Source organism: Canis lupus, chromosome 4, assembly GCF_003254725.2.
Source record: "Canis lupus dingo isolate Sandy chromosome 4, ASM325472v2, whole genome shotgun sequence".
Classification (NCBI taxonomy): Eukaryota; Metazoa; Chordata; class Mammalia; order Carnivora; family Canidae; genus Canis; species Canis lupus.
This window is the reverse complement of record NC_064246.1, coordinates 64,147,813-64,175,025: the sequence shown is the minus strand read 5'-3', so window position 1 is coordinate 64,175,025 and position 27,213 is coordinate 64,147,813. Positions and strand designations below refer to the sequence as shown.

The window sequence follows — 27,213 nt, the reverse complement described above, 5'->3', positions numbered from 1 at the left end:
TTTGCACTTGGATGGAGATCCACCACGTTTTGGCCAGTGGTGGGTACTTTGATATGAGAGACAAAGAGGACAGGTGGGTCCTCATTTTCATGCAACAAGGAGATACGATAACTCTTCCTGTAGGGATTGATCACCACTTTACACAGGATGAAAAGAACTGCACGAGGGCCACTTGGTTGTTTGTGGGGGAACCAAAGTGCACAGTGTACAACCTGCCAGCTGACCAGAGTAGCGCTCCCAGGGCCTAGCTCGCCTTTCGTCCCTGTGAATGTTCTGAACATGATCCCAGCAGAGAATCTGTCTTTTTTCCTTGCTTTTCTATTATAGACTTGGGACTAGGAGAGCTTCCCTTTGTAAGATTATTTGATCACACTGTTTTAATGAAAGGAGCTTTTATTATAAAAGTGATTTTTACATGGAAGCAGTTGTGGGAATGTGGAAAATCACATTTATTTTACCTAATTCAAGATCAGCACTCAGCAGCCCTGTGTTAAGCACTTGCATTCAACTTTAACCTGAATGAGAGTCATCTCTCCAAATGTGAGCGCTGAACTGCTCCTTGGGGACCTGGTTCTTCATCTGGAAGCAGATGTCAATCGATGACATGTCTGCCTTGTAAGAAGGTATCATCATAGATGACAGGACTGGCCTGATGGAAGACACTTTTTCTCCCAAAATGGCGTAGTGAGTGCTGTGTGGATTGAGCATATTAATTGTATTAGTGGGTGGATCCTTGGAGTTGCTTATGCCACTTTCTTATTCGAAATAAAATAGCTGCCTTAATTTTATACTCTTGGTTTGGAGTCCTTATATTCAGGTTCATTAAAATCATTCCATTTAGAGCCTTAAAAAAGGGAGGTGGTGATATTAAAAGATGCTTAACTACTTCACAAGTTTATAATTATAATTACCTTACCTGTATGGAGTTTTGTTTGTTTTTTAAGATTTTATTTATTTATTCATAAGAGACACACAGAGAGAGGCAGAGACACAGACAGAGGGAGAAGCAGGCTCCTCACAGGGAGCCTGATGTGGGACTCAATCTCCGGACCAGGATCACACCCTGAGCTCAACCACTAAACCACCCAGGCATCCCTCTTTTCTTTTCTTTTTTTCTTTTTTCTTAATTTCTTGGAAATTGTTTTCATTTTTGTTATCATGCCTATTTTACCCCGTAATTTTACATAGCCAATATGTTAAAATATCAATGTTTTATATTATAAGACATGTATTATTACTTACTCGTTTTACTAGTTAACAAATACACAATGCTAATAATAATCCAAATAATTAATGATGATTGGTTAATAATATTTTGGGTCAATATAGAGCTTTTAACTTTTCAAAATTTTTATAAAAGTTACTACCTTTTACTTTTTCTACTTTAAACATCTGAATATCTATAAATGCTTTTTCACAAAAAGCTTTAACAACAAATACAACAAAAAAAATGAATTTCCATCTAATGGGAAAAAAGAATTGAGTCACAAAGAGTGAGAATAACTTTCTTCAGGTCATACTGCTGGTAGCTGGCTGGCAGAGCTGAACAAATTAAATCAGTTCTTCAAATCCCCAGCCCAGTATTATTTTCATTAAACATCCCTTTGAAGTTATCTCTAGACAAGTTTCTTCACTTTAGGATCAAGTTAGAAAAGATCACTTAAGCTATCTGCACGGCAAGATCTATCAGAGCCAGTTGTATTTTGGTCCTCCTTCTAATCTTTGTCATTGGTAAATCTTGCCCATTCTCTAATTTTCTTCTGTCCAAGCACCCACATTGATGTACTGATCTGACCTGGAAATACAAGGACATTTTCTGGTTACTGTGGCTTTGGGATAACCTGTCTCTGCCAAGTTGGTCATTGCTTAGACAGTCAGTCCATCATAACTTTGTCCAATCCAATAATAAAATCTGGACATCAAAGAAAATCAATGTATTTGAATATTTTTTAAGTGAGTAAGGGCATCCTTTTAAAAATATCCTTTCTAAGCCAAGAATTAAAATGCAAAATAGTGAGTGGATGCTGGAGATTAGATATGAAGAAATAGTTTGGGAGTTCATAAACCCTAATTTCACCAGATACTGACTCACTTCGTACTTAAAGGATTTTGTTTTTAAAGTCTCTATTCTTTTAGTTAGTCTGTACATTTAAAAAGAAAAATGAGAGAAATAGATCACATATTAAATAAGAAATTCAGACTAAGTATTCAAAACTATATAAAATGAAAGCTTTTTAAAAAGATTTCATTTATTTACTCACGAGACACAGAGAGAGAGAGACAGAGGCACAGGCAGAGAGAGAAGCAGGCTCCCCATGGGGATCCCAATGTGGAACTCCATCGTGGGTCCCAGGATCGCACCCTGAGCCAAAGGCAGACCGTCAATCACTGAGCCACCCACACATCCCATAAAATGAAAATATTTTATAACACCTCAGAACTTAAGCTCAAAGCACTACAAGATCTGACTTATAGATTTTCTTTGCTGAACTTATCTAATCATTTATGTACTCAACGTAATCACATGTTCTGAAATACAACCAATGAAAAATAACACATGAAATCAGAATCTCAAAAAAACCCTCAAGAAACCCTATTAGACTTATTCTCATAAAAAAATAAAATCCTTGAAATATTCCTTGCCCACAAATGATTATGAAACAATGAGAGATACTTAACGGAGGAAGATGCTTAAGGTCAAGTAACAAACAAGATATGAAAAAATCTGTTGTAACTGTGGAGTGTGCTCCTTTATTGTAACACATTATAAACTTTAAAACAGTGCTCAGCCTAGTTTTATAGATACTACTCTTGATCCTACCTCATGTTCTGTTGCATTTGAAAATGTTTTTCTACTTAAAACCTCTAAATATCAGGCTGAAGAAGCCTGACTTAAGAGCACTTATTAAGAACATTTCACGCCTATTTTATTACATTTAAGCTGCTTTGAAATCATTGGAGTGTCTCAGCTAGGTTTCCCTTGAACTTATTACCCTACTATGACACATAGAGGCTTTTCCCAAAGGCAGTATCTTTTTCAAAAGTACCATCTCATATCAGCTTATTAGCTACGATGGCCACTTCAATCGGTTAGCAACATTAGGGGAATAGAGGTCTCAAGTATTCTAAAAAGTTTTTGAAGACTTAATAATTCTATAATATGATTTTTGTAGTGTTTTGTTTTTTTGACCTTTTTCTTCGTCTTTCATTCTCAGGATCTAAAAAGGCATTAGCCTAATGTCTAAAACTCTCCACTAGTATTTAAAAATCTTGTTGTGAACTCTGATAGAAGAATGATCCTCTCCTGGAGTGATAATGGCCAACTGTTCATCTACTCTAGGTCCTTCTGCTGGGGAACACCAGAGCATTTAACACCTTTACTCCAATTTCAGTCAAGCCACTCAAAATAAAAGACATTTGCACTTCTACCACCACTCTAAAAACTTTAGAGGCCACATTACCACATAAAATTTCTGCTTTAACTGATAGCATGAATTCTGAAGATTTTCTCTAATTGTTTATACTTTACTATTGCTCCATAATTTAAGATATCTCAAAGTAAGCTGTTCAGCTATTCTTATGGCAAAAACCATCTTTATAACAAAATTATCTATACAGTTCTGGATCTGAAAATTTGAAGCTAGAAGTGACTGTTCATACTGAGCTCAGTTTTGTGATAATAAACAGATCATTCTGATATTTTGAGTCTGAGCATCTATTTGAGTCCCTGTCTAATAGTTCCAACTGTCCTCATCTTTCCCCACAGAAGATACTCAACTTCCAATAGAGAAAACAAAAATCCCAGTAGGTATTTCAACAGAAAGAACTTAATATAAATGAGTTAAATAGGTGTTGAATGGTATAAGAGAGATGATGGCCAAAGTAAGCAGCTTCTTGGAAAGAACCAAGAACCAAGTGAACGGGCTTTAGTTACATTCACAGAACTCAGAAGTTTTATAGATCATAAAATCCCATGGACTCAGGTCTGTGAGGAGAGGAGCTGGTGTACCAGGAGAGGAAGAGAGCTGGCTGAGGAGGGAGCACCCTGAGGACATGCACTTTCAGGCTGCTCCCGGATCTCTGAGGAGTCACAATGAAGCCAGTTCTTGGAATGCCAAACACACACACACACACACACACACACACACACACACAACAAAACAAAAACTGCTAGAGATCTCAACCAACTCCTGTTGCCAGGGTAAAGGGGTTTGACTAGGGAGACCCTGGGGAGACCTTGTCAGTAACAGCAAGTACATGAGTAGGCTCAAATCCTATTTCCCCTCCTGCTTTCCAATTTCCCTCCAGTTCCCCTTTGGCAAGGAAACCTCCCTAGCAGGGAGCCAGAGGCAAAAGAAAACTGTTGTTTTCAGAATTCTAGTTCCAGTCTTGCAAAGCAGAGTATAGAAAGGTGGATTTCAAGCTGAGGGATGATCTTATCACTGTTGTCATGTCTACTCATCATCCTTCAAATATTGGCTAGGAGAGTCTTCCCTACCCTAGAGATAGGGCTCTGTAAGTTCCCCCTTTCTTTGCTCTCCTATGTTTTGATGAGGGGCAAAGGATTTAATCATAAGAAAATCTCTCTCTCTCTCTCTCTCTCTCTCTCTCACACACACACACACACAAATTGGTGGACAATAAGCTCATTAAGAATCAAATGAATAGCTAATAAAGTAAGAAAATATTTTTCACCTACCAGACTGCAAAAAAAAGGAAGTTTCAATAAAGCCATCTATGATCAAGGATTTAGTAAAAAGAAGTTGCTAAGTGTAAACTGGTGGTTTATCATATTGTAGTAATAATCTGTTGTCTGAAGACCCTTACAAGAATGTGATCCCCTAAAGCTTCATCACAATAGAGATGCTTAATTAAGATGATGCTGAGTGAAAGAAGGAAGGCAGCAGGGAACTTTCCTGAGGTCAGAGGTGGAGTGGAGGAGACACATTGATACCAGGTTCTTGGATTTCATTCTAGAAGCCTTGGCATCACACCATTTCAGGAAATTCTCCTACTCTTTACATGCATACAAACCTGTCCATAAGAGATTTTAAAGTTTTATTAGTTTTTGACCACTTTCTTACATACAAAAATAAATTCAAAATGGATGAAACACCTACGTGTGAGACAGGAAACCATCTAAATCCTAAAGGAGAACACAGACAGTAAGTAACCTCTTTGACATCAGCTATGACAACTTCTTTCTAGATGTGTCTCCTGAGGCAAGGGAAACAACAGCAAAAATAAACCATTGGGACTTTGTCAAGATAAAAAGCTTCTGTACAGCAAAGGAAATAATAAACAAACTAAATGGGAATGGGAAAAGATATTTGCAAATGACATATCTAATAAAGGGTTCGCATTTAAAATATATGAAGAACTTAAACTCAACACCCAGAAAATAAATAATCCAGTTAAAAAATGGGCAGAAGACATGAATAAACATTTTTCCAAAGAGGACATCCAGATTGCTAGCAGGCAAATGAAAAGATGCTCAACGTCACTCAACATCAGGGAAATACAAATCAAAAATACAATGAGATATCACCTCACATCTGTCAGAATGGCTAAAATCAACAACACAGGAAACAACAGATGTTGGCAAAAATGCAGAGAAAGGGGAACTCTTTTACACTGTGGGTGGGAATGCAAACTGGTGCAGCCACTTTTGAAAACATATGGAGGTTCTTCAAAAGTTAAAAATAGAGCTACCCTATGATCCAGCAATTGTACTACTAGGTATTTATCCAAAGGACACAAAAATACTGATTCAAAAGGATACATGTACCCTGATGTTCATAGCAATATTATCAACAACAATCAAATTATAGAAAGAGCACAAATATCCATCAACTGATGAATGTATAAAGAAGATATGGTATACATATATATTACATATATATGTATATATTATATATATATATGATGCAATATTACTCAGCCATCAAAAGAATAAAATTTTGCCATTTGCAATGATGTGGATAGAGTAAGAGAATACTATGTTAAGCAAAACAAGTCAGTGAAATAAAGACAAATACTATGTGATTTCACTTATATGTGGAATTTAAGAAGCAAAACAGATGAATATAGTGGGAGGAAAGGATGTTAACCATAAAACATATTCTTAACTATAGAGAACAAAATAAGGGTTACTGGAGGGGAGATAGGGAGATGAGTTAAATGGGGGATGGGCATTAAGGAGGACACTTGTGATGAGCACTGGATGTTGTATGTAAGTGAACATTCACTAAATTCTACACCTAAAATAACAGTGCACCAGAATTTAAATAAAAACTTGCAAAAGAAAAAAAAATAAATAGAAAAAACTAATAAAGTTTATTAGTTTTTTGGATATAGAAATATATAAAGAACAAGAAAAATCCTACAATTTTACCATGTAGATAATCTCAGTTTATATTTTTACATAAGTAATATATGTGCAGAGTTAGAAAAAAATTAACCTGTTCAGGGAAGCACAAAATAAAAACATAGAAAGCTTTCTATTTCTGCTCCAGTCCCTTTAATGGAAAGATTTTTGGTTAAAATTTTAAAAATTTAAGTGTTAGAAAAGCTTATTCCAGGTATAAAGATATAGCTCAAGCTTTTTATTTTCAGTCTAAATTACATCATTTATTTTTTTAAAATTTTTATAAAGATGTATTTATTTATGTGAGAGAGTATGAGCTAGAGAGGCAGAGGGAGAGGGAGAGAGAGAACCTCAAGCAGACTCCACACAAAAGTGCTAAGCCCAATGTGGGGATCGATCTCATGACCCTGAGATCATGACCTGAGCTGAAACCAAGAGTTGGATGCTTAACTGATTGTGCCCCCAGGAGCCCCTAAATTATATGAAATTGTATTCCTGAACACTATCCTTGCAAACCATCACAGTAATATAGCACCATGGTATGGTAACATTATACAACTCAATATGCTTTCAATAATATGTAGTTTAATTCTCTCTGTTTGGAGATGAAGAAAGCTTGGAGATAAAGTTTGTGTAACTATCCTGAGCCCCCAAATCAGTAACTAACAGAGTTACTAAAACAATTCGAAGTTCCTGCTTTCCCATCCTTAATACATATATTACCCCAAATTCAAGTAATAGATATAGGGGAATTAACTAAAACTGTATGTGTTAAAGCTAATGACAGATCTTCTATAATTATTTTGTTTCTATAGAGAACAGATTTTTAGACAAAAGATAAGAGTTCCTAATATTTTTGTAGTACGAATGTTAGAACTATTGAGGCAAAAAAAATCCACATTTCACCAGGTGTTTCACATGAGTCTGACAACTGTTTTTAAAACATTGCTAATCCTTTAAGCTTGTATCCTAACATCATTTGTGTTTGTGTACCTCATCACAAATAGAAACGGGAATATTCTCTAAATATTAGACTCGATGAGAATTTCCTTAGCAATATTCCAGCCTCACATGCCCTGTAAATGAAAGGCGCTAACAGTTCTTTTATATTAGCAATATTATATCTGAGATGCAAATGCTGTGTTCCTCGGATTTCTTTGCCATCGTCAAGAGTATCATTATCTTGACAGAATGAGGAATTTGGGGGATGGTGTTGCAGGAATCAAAAAGACAACACAATGCTTGAGCAAATTTTTAAGAATACTAAGTGGAAAATAAATGCAAATACTCCCTAAAATGCATCTGTGTTTGAGGGAGGTCGGAATTTGAATTAATTGCTAAAACAAACATATCAGAACAATTAATAAATTCAATCTGTGTTCCTCTAGGGTTAATATTCTGATTAAAGGACAGAGAATTAATTGGGCATTTTGCAAAAGAAAAAATGCAGATGATCCAGTAAAATAGAAGACTACCTAATAATTAGATTTGCAAAATTAATAATAATGATAATATCCAATGTGATCAAAAGTGGGAAAATGGAGACTTCCATACATTGTTGCTAGAGATGTTAATTGGTCTAATTTTCTGGAAGGCAATTTGGCTTGTCTATTAACATTTTAAATGTGCATGCCCTTTGATCCATCAAGTCCAATACTAGAATCTATCCCAAGGAATTCACTGAAAAATGCACCAAAAAAATCTAAGTGAAAGGATGTTTATTGCATTGCTTATAGCAATAAACAGCTGGGTAATGTCCTCACTGTCTATCAGTACAATATTGGTCATTTATTTAATGAATATACAGCCATTAAAAAGAATGATGTAGATGCATTTGCACTGACATAGAGAGATGGTAATGATGTATAATTAATTAAAAGGAAAGAAAACTGGGGAATAGGCTACAAAAATATGTTTAGAATTGTTTGTGTGCATGCGTCTTTAGACATATAGTTATGCACTTAGTTTGGCATAGAATACTTTTATCTATTGTTTTACACAAATTTGTACTGTTAATTATTTTGCAGTAAGTTTTTATTATATTTATAATCAGCAAAGATAATAAATATATTCTAACTCAGGCAGAAAAAAAGACCGTTCACATAACTGTCCATTTTTAGCATTGGGATGGTGGAGAGTCATTTTGTCAAGTTCCATAAAACATTGAGAATTTCTTTTCCTTTTTTTTATTCTATAAAATGTCAGCATTAAATTTTGCAAGCTGTATGTGACAGGATATAGGCACAAAGAAATGCCACAATTATGTGAGCTCAGGAACTCTTGAATCAGTGTTAATATTTTGCCTTCATTTGTTAACTTGTAGCACATGCTACTATTACATAGGGAAGATTATTCCTGGTAATAATAGCTAGTATTTATGGAAACTTACCATGTGATAGGTACTGGTCTCAGTGCTTTAAATGTATCAACTCACTTAGTCCTCACTATAACTATGAATAACAGCTGCTCATATTATCTTTCTTCTACAGAAGAATACCCGAGTTATCAAAAGTTTAAGTAATTGGCCCAATATTGCAGAGCCAATAAGCAGCAGAATCTAGTAGGAAGTCCAATATCTGAGCCCATTGCTAGGGTTTTTCTTTGGAGAAGATTTGGGATCCTTTACTTGATTTATGCTTTCACTAGGCATAAAAATGTTACATTTGTAAAGCTATTTTCTGGAAATTACATAAATCAAAAGTCTTCTAAGAATCTTCTCTTTTATTCACATTTAGCTAAAAACCAGTGTGAGAGCTAAATGCTGCAACGTGGGAATGGGCCTGGGGGCGATGACAGGAGTGGGAATGCAGGTGGTGTTAAGAGAGCAGAAGGGAGGTGGACTGATTGAAGGACAAATGAAGACTGAAGGAATGGGGGACACAGAAGATAGGTCTTAAAAGATTGATTTAAGTTTTATTGTTCTATCCTGAATATGAAAGAAAAAACACATATGGGGGCACTTGAGCGGCCCAATTGGTTAAGGCTTTGCCTTGGCTGGGGTCATGATCTCAGGGATCCTGGGATCCTGGGATCAAGCCCTGCATCAGGCTATCTGTTCAGTGGGGAGTCTGCTTCTCCCTCTCTTATTCTCTCTCTCACTCTTTCTTGCCCTTGCTCTCTCTCAAATAAATAAATAAAATAGAAATAAATAAATAAATAAATAAATAAATAAATAAATAATAAATAAATAGTACATACTCATTGTAGAAATTTTAGAAAGTACAGAAAATCATAAATATGACAATGACAACCACTGAAACTCAGAAATAATCACATTTTGGGGTATTCTCTGCTGGGTACAATTTCAATACACAGTGATCAAAGTGGAGACAATTTAGCGAGAACAAAGGCAGAGAGGTGGGAAAGACCAGATTATATTGATACACTATTTAAGCAGCTGGAACAAAGGAAATTAAAGGTAAGTCTGAAGGAGTAGCTTAGGGGACTTCATCATTGAAAACCTTAAATGTAAGGGAGCCACAAGGTGAGCAGTAGGGAGCCATTGAAGGTTTTAGTGCAAAGGAAGGACGTGTTCGAAGCCACACTTAAGAAAGATTAATCTGGTGGTAGCATCAGAAAAAGTGAGAAAAAGGAATGATGGGAATTAAGAACACTTAATACTTTATTACAGTGATCTAGAAGAAAAAGTTATATACGTAATCCCAAATTAAAGACAACATAACAAATAGAAGAGGGAAAAAAACACATAATTGCAGAAATAAAGTCCAGTACACCTTGCCTAAAATGCCAGTATCTCTGTGTGTGCAGTTTTTACTATCTCTCATTCTATCTTCCTTTTTAGGGGAAGAGCCTGATATGTTGCAAAACTGTAGAACATCAGTTTTGACAATTCTACAAGAGTGGTTAGTTTCTTAATAAGTAACTCATGCTATGATTGGAACAAAATATACAACAAGACAAAGAATTGGTTACCTTCACAAATTCAGAGGCTACATTACTGAAACAGCAAGCTTTTACAAGGATTTGAACAAAGGCCTTCCTAAGATTAGTATTTTGCCCAAAATAAAATAATTTGGTTATAGGATTTGTCAACTGTACATCTTTCTCTTGACTTACTGTTGCATAATTAACAGTCTTAGAAATAATGGACAATTCAGTAAATCATTTCTATTTAAATTTAATTGAGAGAGAAATTATATTATGATGACAAGGGTTTAGTACTATCTGTGCATACATTTAATAAATTGCCTTAGTTTGCTTTGCATTTTTAGGTGTTTGTTATTTTTTCCGTGATTAGTGCTAGATGATATTACAATTCCTGTTAGAGATAAAATATTCAAGAGCAATTAGAAGAATTATTGTGTCAGAAATAGCTCTCTGTGACTTCTTTTCCCAGATCTGACATTACAAAATATGTGACCTCATACTTCATTCTTCCAATTTCTTTTTTTTTTTTTTTTTTTTTTATTTTTTTATTTTTTTTTTCATTCTTCCAATTTCTGAAGTGGAGATAGAAGTTGAAATTGTAAAAATTGAAGTTGTAGAAACCAAGGAATTGCAGTCCTCTTCTCTGTGTGTTATATGAATACCCTATAGGCATTCCATAAATGCATAGGTAGTATAAACATCCACAGAAAAAAGTTTCTGGTAGCTTTTGGCAGCTGTATTTGCAGCAAACACTGTAGAAATGTTTCCAGACTTGTGTTCCTTATACCACTAGCTCTTGCTGCTTTAGCCAATGATTGATTGGAAAAAGGTAGGAAAGCCCAGCCACTTTGCCTAAAGTGAGAATATCTTGGAGGCCCAGCTTATATTCTAGAGCTCTCCAGGGGTTTCTGCCTGAAGCTACCCTACATGGGATTTTGCACCCTTCCTAGCTTCTTCTCTCTTCTGTGTCCTGTGTTGGCCCTAACCATTTTCTCCTGGGGAAACTTAATATTCTTTTGTATGTGAATCCTTTTCTCAGGGTTTCATCTGAGGAACCCAACATAGGAACTACAAACTGAAAACCAAAAGTGAACTAGTATCAAGTTTACTGAAAACCAGTTGTCATTTTCTTTCAAAAAACCAGGCCATGAATATGATAAGAGCAATTAAATCACCAGAGAAATACAAGAGAAATCAGAGTTTCAGAAGGAGCTTTTCAATGAGCCTTTCCAAAAATATTGTCATGTCAAACTGAAAAGGAGAAAAAATTCAGTGTGACTCATCCTTTTCAGAAAAGTAATAGCTGCCACTTACTGAATTCCTACCTATGATTATCACTATTCTAGCATCTTTCCTTATCTATGTCACTTCGTCCTCAGAATGATTCTACAGTGGAAGTATTGCTTTATTTTTCATGTTTAGAGCGTGGCTCCAAGTTCACACAGCTTAGCAAATACTGGTACCAGGATTCAAACCCAGATCTAACCTGGCACTCAAGTTCATAGTCTTTCCGCTTCACCTCGCTGTATTGCTCTTCTATAAAGAGTGTTCCTCAATATAATGGATGCCTATGTTCGTTGAGTTGCTATTGGTTTTCACACTGACATTGGCAGGAAACGATGAGATGGTATTTATCCAGTGACTTTCATCAAAGTACTTACTCTTTGTAAATGTAAACCAAACTCTTCCGATTACTTCAAAAGCCTAAAAAATAAGATTTCTCAAATCTTGTATTTTAAGAATACCAAGATTTGTCCAGTTATGGCTATGTCATGAATGTGCCCATTAAAGAGGTCATCTACAATTTGCTTGATCAGCTAGTGCAAAAAAGACAGCAATAAACATATTATGCAAGTGCTAAGTCTAGACAGAGCTATTATGCTCAATACCTCATGGCTCACACATAACTACTTAGATTGTTTAGATAATAACTCTGGCCAATCATTTTCCTGTGGTGGTCATTTTTGACTTCTGAAGGCTGGTCAACTTATTCCTGTTACAGCATGCTATCATGAGGCACATTAAGTTGTAATGTTGTATCTTTTGTCTATAACAACTGTGGAGAAAAATCAAGAATGTCCACAAGAAGCTGGAGCCATTTTGCTTTTTGTGATCAGACACATTCAGATACATAACATTAAGTCAGTTAATGACACAGAAAGCAGCATAACTCTAGTGGGTGGCATTATATGTTTCTGGCCTTACAAAATAAAAATACCATCTTCATACACTGTGAACTCCTCTTTTAACCTTATGGCAGCAAATGCTTTTCATCCATGGAACAGTTCTACACTTGGTACACAACCCTGAGGATTTTGTATATCTCATTTAGCAGTTATTTGGATAAAGAGACTTAATTTAAGAATGGATACTAATTAAGTTGGGTGAAGAGATGACTCAATGAAGGCAGGAAAACTGAGTTTTGTTTCTATAGCTGTAGATTACTTTGGAATCAGAAGTGATTCATTTCCAACTGTCTCTATAAACATGGAAAACAATTGGACGTTGTTGAACTGTGTCCCCACTAAAGATGTTGAGGTCTCAACTCCTGGTACCTATGAATGTAACCTTATTTGGAAATAGGGTCTTCGCAGATGATTGAGTTAATTATTCATAGCATAGTTATTCAGAAAGCCTTCAATTCCCATTATGACTATTTAGTAAGTCATTAGCTCAGCATTCAAGATTCTCTATATTCCTGACAATATGTACACATTTCACTTCATTTTCTAATCATACCGCTTATAAATCATCCATAATATAGTCAAATTGATGTCCTCATAGTTCATTATACACACTGAAAGTCCCCAAATTCTTACTGTTGCTACTTCTTTGTTTCTCAAAAATGTTTTTTCTTCTCTTCATTTTTCCAGGCCTGAATCTTACTTCAAGGCCTAGTTTACCTCCCAGCATTCCCATAAAAATTTCCCAGATTGCACTGGAGTGGCTAATGGTGCTCTACTTTGAAATCCTATATTGCTTATTACCTTCAACTTATTTGATTCTCTAGCTATCTAATGTGTATTAAGTATGTCTTTTTGTGTATCTCTTATCTCTCCAACAAGATAATAAAAAATTACACTTATCTTTGTATTCTACAATATAAAAGCTAACATCCGATAAACATCAGTTGGCAATTATGATACATATTAATAACTTACGATATATATTATATATTGTTATACAATATATATTATCAACAATATATATCATGATATATCTGATATATCAATAGTGGTTGTCAATTTTTCAAGAAAATTACTTGAAATTCACAGATTCTTATAAGTAAAGGGTAATGTCTTTGCATTTATCTTATGAAACAAGTAGATCAGCATTATTATCTTGATGTTACAGAACTAAAAACAGAATGAGGCACATTAAATAGCTTCTCTAAAATTTGCCCCAATGTTAGAGACAGGATGGTCAACAAAGAGGCAAAGCCTGAATACAAACTCAGTTCTAACTCCAAGCCCATGACTTATTTATCCAGCATTAAAAATTGTCAATGAGTGTTTAATAAAAAGGAAACAAAGATAAAGATAAAGCAACCACCCTCAAAATGTTGAAGACTATTTTGAGAGTTAGAAATATGTAAATACAGGACGCCTGGGTGGCTCAGCAGTTGAGTGTCTGCCTTTGGCTCGGGGTGTGATCCTGGAGTCCTGGGATTGTATCCCACATCGGGCTCCCTGCATGGAGCCTGCTTCCCCCTCTGCCTGTGTCTCTCTGCCTCTCTGCCTCTCTCTCTCTCTCTCTCTGTGTGTGTGTGTGTATGTGTCTCTCATGAATAAATAAAGAAAATCTTAAAAAAAAAAGAAATATGTAAATACCATAAATCTGCCTCTGGTGTACCGTCCAGTTCCTCTGACATAGTTTTTATTAATTACAATATCAATCAGAGAATATATAGGAAGGTATTATATGTTTTGTCTTTATATATATGACTTGGATCTGAATTCAATGTCATTTTTATTGAAGGATGAACATAGAACTACTGAAGAGAACAAAAGATGGATAATTCCATGTAATTCCAAGGTCAAGATTTAAGAGACCTACCTAGTAGACAAGGATACAATGAATTTGATCCATGATATGCTATGAATAGTGCAAAGAAAAAATGTAATTTGATGAATTAATTTTTCAAAACTCTTTAATTCAAGACTTTCTAATATTTGCACTAAGTTCTTAAATATTTATCAAAGAGAAAGAGAGAGAGAATCTTGTACTCTCAGCCAGATTTTCTACTCTTTCAAGAACCCAGCTATCGTTTATCAATCTGAAAGAGCAATTATAGTTCTTGTATAAATGTGGTACATGTAAGCAACTAAGTGCTTTTTTTTTTTTTGCTACTAAGTGCTTAATAGGTGCTGTATTTTCCTACGCACCTGCTGTACTCCAAACATACACATTAATAAAAAAATAAAGAGTTCAAGAATAGCTGAGGCTTAAAGAGTGTTTCATATACCTAAATTTATTTCTTTTCTTGGTTCTTAGGGCATTTTCCAGAGTTTAGGTTGGTATGCAAACTTTATCTCCTAGGTATTGGAAAAATCAGTAGTTGAGTGTACAAATGGCAGTTAAATTACTTTGGTTTTGTTGCTCACCATAGTAACACTGTATTCCAATGGATCATGTTTCATTTTTCTACAAACGAAAGAATTGAACAGTACATGATCCTTTTTAAAAAAAACACCAACTTATTTATCTACTGGGGAAAAATACTGTACCACATCAGTACATACCATCCTCTTCCATTAGTGAAAATCAAACAACATTGCAAAGTTTGTAAGCTTGGGTTGACAAAGCTGCCAGGAGAGATGAGGGAGTTCCAGCAATCAAGATTGAGATAATGTTAACTGATCAAATGTTCACCTCAGCTTATTTCCTTCCCTTTCCTAGTTTTCACTATTCCCACCCTTGTTACTGTGCTTTTGAGATGATAGCTGAATTCTCACTAAAATCCTGAGCTCACCTTTTACTTTTGTTCTCACTTGATGCACTATATACTTATGAGAAAATCCATAAATCTAGCAAAATATTTTAAAATAATTTATATGGTTTTGCTTAGTATGTGATGATCAAGATGCCATTGTGTGTGTGTGTGTGTGTGTGTGTGTGTGTGTGTGTGCGTGTGTCTAGTTTTATTCAGGCTTCTTTCTTCTCTTCTTTAGCTCACCCTTTAGAAATTGTTTTATTTCAGCACTAATTTTAAAAAGATGTATTTTATTTTGCACTTTTATCTTGTGCTTTTAGTTTACACTTTTTATCTTATGCTTTTCACTAGCACTATGGGAAAAGAAATTTTAAAAAGCTAGTTACATCAAAAACCATAAAGATTGAGCAAGCCATAATCCTCCTGCTAATGGATATGCTATAATCAACAGGAATGTTACATAAAACTAATATTTCCATTCCTTTACGTTTATAGAAAGGTTCAAGACAACTGCTTTTTCATTATCAATTTTACGTCGCAAACAAGCAGATTAAAAGAGGCAGGAGACCATTACTGTCTGGGAGAATTCATGTTTCTCATGTAGGGGTGAAATAAGAACTACATTCTGAGCTTTCTTGGAAAGAAGCCACTTAATCTTCCCTTGGGGTCTGGTGGGGTTTCCTGAGCTTTTTCCTGGCAATAGTCAACTGTTGTTTATGGGACCATGCCAAGACGCCAAGGGGTTGAGGAACTCTCATTTGGATGGCTGGCCTGTCTGGCACTCTCCTTGGTGCTAGCTGCTTCCAAGATGCTTGCTTCTCTGGGCTTTGTTCTAGCAAGCCAGACTGAAAAGGGGCCACCCTGCACAGCCCTTGATGGATTAACATCTACAAATGATTTCTTGGCTTTGTTAACTCTACCTGACCCACCTCCCTACAAAGCTTCCCTAAACTGCTCCAGTCTTGCAGCACCTAAATTTTACCTTGCCCTTGGCACTTAGCAGATTTTGTATGGCTTTGGAATTTAGGTTGTGGTTTGGTTTCTGAGTTTGTAAGACATTTTGGAGTAGGCACTTGCAAATTGCCTTATACCTACAGTACCTCATATGTAGTAAGTCCTCAAAAAATATTGTTAGATGATAATAGTGTTTCCCTGTCTTCTTCCCAAGAAGCAACATATTTTATCCTACCCAGAAAATGCTTGAGGTCATAAGCTGAGGTATGTTGCTCACAATCCACAAGTACATTATTTTTATCTTTCCCTTTCTTTTTTGATAATCATTCAAAACCTCCTATCCTTCTCTGTCTCTTTCTATGTCTTTTTCTCTCTCATATACAGCACACATACAAACTGATACAAGGTTCACTATTACGTAGACACATGCTTATCTTCCATCAGCATCCTAAGAATAGAGGTTGAGAGCATAGAATCTGCAGCTAAACTGCCTCAGTTCCTGTACCAGTTCCTATAATTAATATCTATGTGACAACAGTTTCATTAGTATCTCTGTGCCTCAATTTCCTTATCTATGAAATGGGAATAATAATAGAATCTAACCCAACAATTTGCTGAGTTAACCATGTAACACATTTCAAAGAATTCCCAGCCTGCAATGAGTAGTAGATTAATACTGTCCACTATTCTTATTTTGGAGTAGTTTAGCTAAGATTTTGCTTCTCCCTCTCTAGACCATCAGATCAGATTTCCCAGATGTCAAATCTCAATTATTGAAGAAGTGGCAGTGATAGTTAAGGTGAGACTTCACTAGAAAAGCTAGATCCTCTTCTTCCTGATCTAGAGAGTCCAAATCAACAAACTTTACTTCTTTAATGGAAAAGACACTAGTCATGGAAGAGCAACTGATAAATAAGTTTATTTGGGCTACAGAAAGGTTTACAAATCTTTCACACAGATTTGGATTTTATGTAGCTTTGCACAATCACTTCTCTTGAAAGCTGGTCTTTGGAACAGCTAGGCTGAAGAGCTGATGTTGAATACGTAAGAGTTTTAGTGAGTCACAGGAAGACAATGTCCAAGGAAAATGATCATCAGTTTTTAGACGTGATAGTTTGGTGAGAAAATATGTTTTTCTTTTCTTTTTTTCTTTTCTATTTTTTTTTTTTTTGTTTTTTGAAAATATGCTTTTCTTTGCTTCATCTCTGTACTATTTCTTGGTTTCCCCCATGAAAGGGCTGCTTGGAGATAAAACAGCAGGTCGTCAAATGCTCAGTATTTAAAGTGTGTTTGAAAGGACCTAAAGTGATAGCTAAAATGAAGGGCCAGACTTGAAGATCATAGAAAACGAGGCCTCATAGTTTAGCTTCAATGAAGGCAAGTCTTTGGTGATATCTGCTTTACTTGAAGATTCCCCAATTTATGCATATCAATGGGAATTTGTGACTGGTACTATGGAATAAACTCAGAAGCATGACTCCCTGGATTACCTAATAGTTGATGCCTGTTTGAATTCTGAACTCTGTGCCTCACTGAAATTGGATAGTTCTGAGGTTGACTAGGTGAACCTGGCCCAGGTGAAAATATCTGCAGCACTTATCCTGGCTAGGATGTATATGGGATGACTCCAGTTTTACATGTGTATGGGTCAGTCTGGAAGGAGAAGGTTATATTCATAGGAGGCCTCACTTAGAAGTCATTCCAGTTATTTATGGCTGCATAACAAACCATTCCAAAACTTTGTGGCCTAAAGTAACAACAATTATTTATTTTACTCATGAGTCTGCCATTAGGGCAGGACTTGGCAGAGTGACTCATCTCTTCTCTGTGAGCATCAGTTGAAATGCTTGGGCTGGGACTGGAAGATCCATTTCTAAAACAGCTCATGCACATAGCTGGCAAGTTGTAGCTGGCTGTCAGCTGGGAACTCAGCCAGAGCTGTAGGCTGGGGGTTTTCCTCCGATCAGTGGAAGCTGAGCTCTAAGAATGAGTGTTCCAAGAGGCTTTGTCAGGAGGTGCAAGGTTTCTAATGACTTTGCCTTGGAAGTCCCTGTATATTGTATTGGCAATTTAGAAAGTTATTCATTAAAACTAGCCCACATATTAAAAGGAAGAGGAATTAGACATCATCTTTAATCTATCACAGAAGTTATCATCCCTAAATTTCTACCTCTCAATGAGGTTATTGATGATCTCTCTACTATATACACTAATGTGTTGATTTCTTTCTAGACTTCTAGACAAGTAAATCTTGTTTAATATACCCAAGAGATGTTGTTTCTGGTCTTCTTGCAGGTCATTTCTTCCCATTGACATTTGCCAATAACACCTTCTACAAGTTTCCACTTATATCTCTATCTTTTAGTTGATGTATTTAGACCACTGACATTTAAAGTAATTTTTGATGTAGATGGGTTACTATCTACCATATTAATCATTGTTTTTTACTTACCCTGTTTTTTTTTTTTTTTTTTTACTTACCCTGGTTTTTGTTCCTACACTTTGTATGCCTTTTGTGTTTTTTTTTTTAATTTTTTTATTTATTTATGATAGTCACACACACACACACACAGAGAGAGGCAGAGACACAGGCAGAGGGAGAAGCAGGCCCCATGCACCAGGAGCCCGATGTGGGACTCGATCCTGGGTCTCCAGAATCGCGCCCTGGGCCAAAGGCAGGTGCCAAACCGCTGTGCCACCCAGGGATTCCCCTTGCCTTTTGTGTTTTAATTGAACATTTTGTATAATTCTATTTTCTCTGCTTTCTTAGCATATCACTTATGCTTTTAGAATATTTTTTGGTGGTTGCTCTGGAGTTCACAATATACATTTACAACTATTCCAAGTCCTCTTTTTTTCTTTCTTTCTTTGGTAGATTTTATTTATTTATTTGAAAGAGAGAGCAGGAGAGAGAAAGCAAACGAGCAGGGGGGAGGGGCAGAGGGAGAGGAAGAAGCCAACGCCCCACTGAGCAGGAGCCTGATGTGGGGCTCCATCCCAGGACTTGGAGATCATGACCTGAGCTGAAGTCAGATGCTTAATCAACCGAGTCACCCAAGTGCCCCTCAAATCCATTTTAAATAACATTATACAACTTCATGGGTGGTACAAGCATCTTACAATAACAAAATGCTCCAATTTCTTCCCTCCCATTCCCATATCATAGTCATCATTCATTTCACTTATATATTAAGCATACAAAGACATATATACATGCTTATATAACCTTATACATCCTTATATATCCTGATGCATATATAAGCATACACACATATATTATATAAAAAAAGCAAAAAAAAAAAAAAAAAAAAAAAAAGCAAATAAATACATTTTATTATTTTAAACAAACCTATCAGATACTTTAAAAATAAGAAAAATAAAAGTTTTTGTTTTACCTTCATTTATTGCTTCTCTGATGCCTTCCCCTTATTTTTGCGTATCTGAGTTTCTGACTTATACTACCTTCCCTCTCCCTGAAGAATTTCTTGTAACATTTCTTGTAAGGCAGGTCACATACAAGCAACAAATTTCCTCAATTTGTGATTGTTTCAGAAAATATTTCTCCTGCATTTTTTTAAGAAGGTTCCATGCCCAATATGGAGCCCAATGTGGGGCTTGAACTGAAGACCCTAAGATCAAGGCGTAAGCTGAATCAAGAGTCAGATGCTTAACTCACTGAGCCATCGAAGTGCCCCTCCTTCATTTTTGAAGGATAATTTAATGCATACAGAATTCTATGTTGGTGTGTTTTTTTCTCCCAGCATTCTCTTCACTTCACTCCATTCTCTTCTTGCTTGCATTGTTTCCTTAGATGTAACTCTTTGTGTCTCTAAAGGTAAGATATCTTTTTCCCCTTCCAAGATTTTTTCACATTTCATTTTATGAAAGTTGAAGATAATATGTCTTGGTATAGTTTATTTTTGGCATTTATCCTGCTTGGAATTCTTGGAGTTTCCTGGATCTGTGGTTTAGTGTCTGGAATTAATTTGGGGAAATTCTCAGTCATTCTGGCTTCAAATATTGCTTCTGTTCTTTTCTCTTTCTTCTCCTGGTATTTTCATTATAAATTATGCCTTTTCCTTTTGTAGTTGTTTCACAGTACCTGAATATTCTGTTCTTTTTTTTTTCAGTCTTTTCTTTTCTTTGATTATCAGATGCATAAGCTTCTTTTGTTACATCCTCAAGCTTGGAGATTCAGATTTTTCCTCAGCCTTGTCCAGTCTGCTAATGAGCTTAAAAAGTATTCTTCATTTCTTATTATATTTAAAAAAAATTAACATTTCTTTTTGATTCTTAGAATTTCCATCTCTTTGCTTAAATTATTCATCTGTTCTTGCATGTTGTCTAGTTTTTTTCTCAAACTAGTTTTTTCTTTGTCTATTAATCATAATTTTAAAAAAATCTTGGTCTGATAATACCAATATTCCAGCCATAACTGACATTCATTCTGATGTTTGAGCAGGGTCTTCAAACTACTTTTTGCCATTTATGATAAGTTGCAATTTTTTTGTCAAAAGGTGGACATTATGTACTGGGTAAAAGGAACTGTTGTTGTAGATAGGCCTTTAGAAAGTGGTAAGATGTGGAGGAAAGAGAAGCATTTGGTAAATCTTTTGGTAAGTCTATGCCCCTGGACTAGGAACTTCACCATTGCTTCTGGTTTTGTTTTGTTTTGTTTGTTTGTTTTCTGTTTTGTTTTCTTTTTTTTCCTCTTAGGCGGGATAATATGGCTTAAGGGTGCTGGAGTTGGTTATTTTCTTTGCCTCAGTTAAATTAGGCTCTGATAATACCCCAGCAGATTAGGTTTTGGTAAAATAGTTTCTCCTGAAAACAGGTCTTACTAAGAACTGAATGCTCTGGCTTATTTCAAAGTTGTTCTTTTACTCTTCTCCCTGCTGGAAATATGAGGGGATTTTTATCTGTTATTTAATGTGAGGATGGGGTATAACCCTGGAGTTAAATTCACAAAAGGGATAGGGCAGAGGTGCTTATGATTGGGTCCCACTGGAATTTTAACTCTCAGTGTGAACTCTTGTCCACACTGAACCTCCACTCCTATGGAGGTGTCTACCTGGTGGGTCCTTGCTCAGGTAACGCGATTCTCTGTATTCACCTGTCAGTGCTTTTCCAAACAGGAGGCAGTAATTTGCTCTGTGACCTCCCTATCTGATGGATCTAAAAAGAGTTTTCTGTTTTTCAGTTTGTTCAGTTTTTTCTTGTCTTTAGGATGCAGTAGCCACTTCTAAGCTCCTTACATGCTGATGGGTAACCAGATATCCTAATTCATTACATTTTTAAAGGTTAATATTTGAATTTCAACAAAATAATTAGGGGCACTTAGATAGTTTGCTGGCAATAGCTACTAAAATAAGAATTTTAGGTAACTTCCAGGTTTTGAATTACATTAATTTAATAAACATTTGGAGAATACATCTAGGGGAATCTAGGAAATATTTTCACCTAGTGAAAACATATAAGTATATCCTAAGAGTAAACACTCAATTAGAAGACAAATAAAATTAAGCAAATTGTGACTTCTGCGCTAATATTGGCACATTCATCTCTCTTATTTCCTGAAGCTAATGTCTGAGTCTTGCCTTGTGATTTTCACATATATGAAAAAGTACTATTGATGCCTTCTCTCTAACATGGAGAATATCTACATGGGTGCTCGTACTTCTAACCACCGGGAAAGGAATGTTTTATCTTTCAGGGCAAATCTGTCTTATTGTTGCCGTCATTGTAGCTGATATTGAATCCTTGGGAACAGGCAGCATGTGGCACAGCTTGACCTTGCAGATCAGCAGATTAAGAACATTATATTTTCCACCCAGTCAATGCAAGGCCCATGGTTAATGATTACTTAGAGCATAAATCCCACAGCTGATTTTCTGTCATTTGGAAATGATCAGAGCCCATGTCCAGCAAAATCTGGCAGTGACATTTTTGGCAAGCTATTTCAATAACAGATGCTTTCAGAAGAGAGAGAACAAGCCAGGACTGGGGTGGGGGAGGAGGGAAAGCATCGTATATTTTAGGTAAAATTTATTTTGCTTATAGTTCAACCATGCACCCACATTCTTTCAAAATGATGTGTTGATATTGGAGAATTTTAGCATACTAATACATTACATGTCACTACTGGGATGGAGTAGCATGCCTGCTGTTTTATTCCAGTTGTGCAATTGTGAATTCTATTTCCATAACATTGTCAGAAGTGCACTGAAATACTTTCAACCACCTCAGGCAATAACTTTTCTTTAATATTCATCAGGATAAGGTTTTGTAGGTCACTGAAAAGGGAATTCTAAAATGCCCATCTTTATTAAAATAGAGATGAGAATATAGTGGAGTAGAATCAAGGTAAGAAGTCAGGTAAGTAAGAGAATATGAATTTCTCTGCAGTAGTTAGCTGTCTAGTGAATAATTCTTCCTTCTGTTCATTGTTTTTGTTGTTGCTGCTGCCTCTTTTTGCTCTCCTTCTCCCTTTACTTTCAAACTGTTGTTGCAGGTATAGAGTAGAGAGCAAAATATGTCTATTGGACAAAGGGCCTACCCTGAGCTGGGGTAAGCTAAGCTTTCCAGGCAGCAAAATTTTCCTGATGGCTTCCATCAGGCCCTGGAGACCTACATTACCTTACATTTGAGATGTGTTCTAAAAACACAATGCATGCAAGTAGGTCACCAATCAAAATTGCAAGGGAGTCAGAGTTAGCTTTTGATCCTGCTCATTTTTCTTTTTCTGAACAGTTGCTTTGCTGCCTCTCAGGCACACAGATCCTTAAGGATGGCCTATGTATGGCTGTCTACACCACCATCTCCACCGAAGGTCACTCTTAACCAAGTGCTTCACAGTCCAAAACTAAATCTCTGGTGCTCATCCAACTCACCTGCAATCTAAATTCTTATTATTCTCCAAGCTGTTACCATCATAAATATATTTGGATCTGTGATTATATTTATAGACAATGAGTTGTGAATGACCGATAGGCAACACTTTCTGAAGTATCTGCATTTAAAATGAGTGCCTACTAGCATAAATTATTCTTGACTAATAAGATTACTACGTTGGAAGGTGAAAAAAGAGGACATCCACAAGACATTTGAAGTTCTTCTTCTTATTATATGTATTAATTAAGCAGCTGCATTAAAATTATCTAAAATATAAAGATAGATAATGCAGGGCTGATATGGAAACACTGCCTTCATTGACATATGGCTTCTATCAGATCCAAGTCAACTGTTCCATTTGTTGCTAACTCCCAGGAAGAGAAGGGAAGGATACAGATTGTTTTTATACCATTCCATTGACTGAAACATAGTCAAGTGGTCACAGAAATTACAAAAGAGGCCAGGAAGTATACTCTCTAGCTAAGGAAACATATTCCTAGACAAAAGTGTCATGCTTTAGAGAATGTGATCATTACATCATCAAAGAAAAAGAGAGTGGTTAGTGTTAGGTAAATATAGGCACTACCATACTATTTTACACTATCTTGTAAAATGGATGGGGATTTTTAAAAAATTTTATTTATTCATTCATGAGAGACAGAGAGAGAGGCAGAGACAGCCAGAGGGAGAAGCAAGGTCCACACAGGGAGCCCCATGCAGGACTCGATCCCAGGACCCCAGGATCATGCCCTGGGCCAAAGACGGGCAGCAAACTGCTGAGCTACCCAGGGATCCCCTAGATGGGGAATTTGGTCCAGAAGACAGTGCCATTAGGTAGATTTGATGTTGGTTAACCTATTTCCCAAAAAGTTTGGATTCCTGAGTCCTGTATTGATTGTAACCTGTTAAAGCCATTTCTTTATATAATCAAAAAAAAAAAAAAAGCTTCACTTGGACACTACCTTGTATACTACAATAAACAAAAATACAGAATATATTCTCATCAATTTTGAGGATGGCATAAACATAGTTGGGAAAGTTACTTCACAAGTTGATGAAATCCAAATTCCATAAAATCTGGGCTGACTGAAATAATTAGCTGGAATTATAAAGATAGGAATTATTAAATGTTAAATGAAAAGTTACTTTCAGCTCAAAATGATTGTACTAGAATGACTTAACAGTCCATATACTGAGGATATGAGTTCTCTTAAGCGTAATGTAGCAAATCTTACTATGGAGACACAGCAGCTTCGTGAGCTAAATCTATTTAAAACAAAAACAAAACAAGTAATGATTCTACTGAATGTTGCATTAAATTGAACACGTCTATATGGTTCTCATTAAGATAAATGCCACATTTGAAGGGGAGTTTAACATGGATCATAGATAGATGATAGATAGATGGATCATATATATACATATATGTGTGTATGTGTACACACATAATATAAATATTATTTCATCTAAGAAGTGAGTCAAAGAACTATGAATATTTTCCTTGAAGAAGACAAGGCCTGTGAGAGACAGTGAATGATAATAATCTTCAAGTATCTGAAGACCTATCAACAGAGTATATAGTTCTCTAAGCCAAACTGGAACATTTAGGTTATACAAAAGTAGATTCCTAACTCAGTATAGGAGTTATTTCCAACTGTGTTGGCTCATATTTCAAAGCCATAATTATATTTTAACCAAACCCTTGTAGAAGGGGAAGTCATGGCAAAGGTGAAAGATTAGTGGTCGGAGTAGTAAGATATGAGTTCTATTTCTCTTATTTCTGATGAACTATTTGTGCACATTTGTATAAATGCCTGTATATACATGGATATATGGAGCTGAGGGCATCGTATCGGAGTCAGCACAATATAGAATATTCAAAACTTAGAGAGGACTTTTCTGCGTACAGGGATTTGGGCATGTTAGTCATTTTTGGCAATGCTTAGTTGGCCTATTTATATACCATTTAGGAGTAGACAGTATGCAGTTTTGAAATCTAAGGTACTATTGCAAGTTATTAGGAAGCCAAAATGCATTCCTCCATTCCAATTCTAAGAATGTGATATGATCATATAGCTCTTATTTCATCTTGGAGCTGGTGGTTTAAGCATATTCTTCAAGTCAAATGACTTGAGTTTGAATCATCCTGTGGACACTTTCAGTCCTGTGAATTTTGTCAATTCATTTAGTCTCTATTATATTTCATTTTTTTTCATTTTTAAATAAGAATAATGACTGACTTACAGCATTATCCTGAATGTCAAATGAGATAATCATGCCAAATCCTTTGTAAATTCTATACCAGTAAGGTATTAATATTTTTCCTGGAATGCTGAAATAGTTTCAAAGACAAAATTTTCTCTTATTCTGTATTTTTTATTTATCCTTGTGGATTATCTGTATCTTCTTTTCAATTTCAGTCTGGCTTTTCTCTGACCACTTATTCATATATCTGGGCCATTATTTTTCCATTCTCATGTTTGTTCCTCCATCCACTCTCATAAATTACTAATTTTAAAATTAAAATTTATTTTACGATTAGCTTAAGGAAAACAATGGGGGGAAATAGTGACTTTAAAGTAGTATAGAAGCAGAAAGTCAAATATGATGTTAATGGAATCAGATTTAAATAGCAGAAAGTGAGCTGGAGCTCAAAATCTCAGAAGAGTTTAGAGGATTCCAAAGATCACCCCTGTTTAGTATATAGAGCATTCTAGGCATCCTCTCTAAAATGGGAAGCAAAATTTTGAGTTCAAATGCTAGCCCAGCAGAACAGCTATTTAAAAAGAGACTTTCTCCTTCCACAAGTAATCTAAAGAAAAGCTCTATGATTTAGAAAGGACAACTGAGAACTAATGTCCATAGTTGGTTACATAAAAATATTGTTTCAGTCTTCTTTAGGTCAGGTAAAGTTGTGGTATTTAGTGCTCATTATGAGTGTAAAGCTTGTGCACAAAAATGATCTACCCTACAAGTCAGCATAGTTTTCATCTAGGATGTAATGACGGTCAGAGTCTTTTAAATGCAAATGAAAAATTTAAAAATATGGAAGCATAAATTGATATTGGCAAAGAAAAGTGATAAAGTATTCTTTAAGCTGCAGGTTTTTCTGTGTTATTAACCCCAAAAGTCATAGTTGAAATGTTAACAAAATATATATTCATTTCCCCAGAAAGAAAATGTTGGGATTATATTATATATCCCAGTTGTACAGGCAGCATTTTCTAAAACTTTTCAAAACAGAACTTCAGAAACATTGTAAGCCTCCCTCTCTTGACTACCATAGTCAAAATTAACTATTCATACCTGTGTTCCTATGGTATATCACATATGTTAATTCCAGCACTTATCATTTTGAATTTAACCATATGGAATTTAAGCATATAGTTTATCCATTTTAGGTAATACTACATCCTAAGTATAAGGGAATTCTATTTCTTGAATGTGACCCATATTCAAATATTCCTTTTATCATTAACTTGTTCGTTATTCAACAAATTGTGCCAAACATTGTTCTAGATAATTGGTATGACTCACGAGAGGTATTTAAGGAATAAATATTAAAATGCTTCTTTACATTTCAAAAAGATACATACTATTTTAATAAAGCAGTCTTTATTATTTGGGATTCAGAAAGACCTCACAGAGAAAGTAGAATTTGAGATGAGTCCAAAGGAAAGATAAAATTTGCACATGGGGCAGCCCGGGTGGCTCAGTGGTTTAGCGTTGCCTTCAGCCCAGGGCCTGATCCTCGAGACTCCATCGAGTCCCCCATCAGGCTCCCTGCAGGGAGCCTGCTTCTCCCTCTGCCTCTGTCTCTGTCTGTCTCTCTCTCTCTTTCTGTTTCTCTCATAAATAAATAAATGAAATCTTTAAAAAAAATTTTGCACATGGAGGAGTTTGAAGAGACCACAGAATTATTATAGACATATCACATTCATATTTACACCCAACTACCTATCAGAGAATCTACAAAATTCTAGGCACTCAATAAATGCTAGCTAAATAAAAAATATTCTTTCTCCATCTCACTGAAATTCTTACATTATTGTTTAAAATTACATAATTTATTCTTCATTCAGGAAAACTGAAAAACAAATTATTACTATCAACTAAAAATATTCAACCTACTTGAAATTTATTACCTTTAGCCATGTCTTTCTCCAGTTAAATTATTTAA

The 27,213-nt window shown here is 35.5% G+C and overlaps 1 protein-coding gene across 5 annotated transcripts in view; it reads right to left on the bottom strand.

Moving 5' to 3' along the window:
• Positions 1-27,213, bottom strand: part of LOC112651479 (uncharacterized) — a 105,608-nt gene that overhangs the window by 15,947 nt on the left and 62,448 nt on the right. The gene's annotated exons all lie outside the window — the stretch shown is intronic.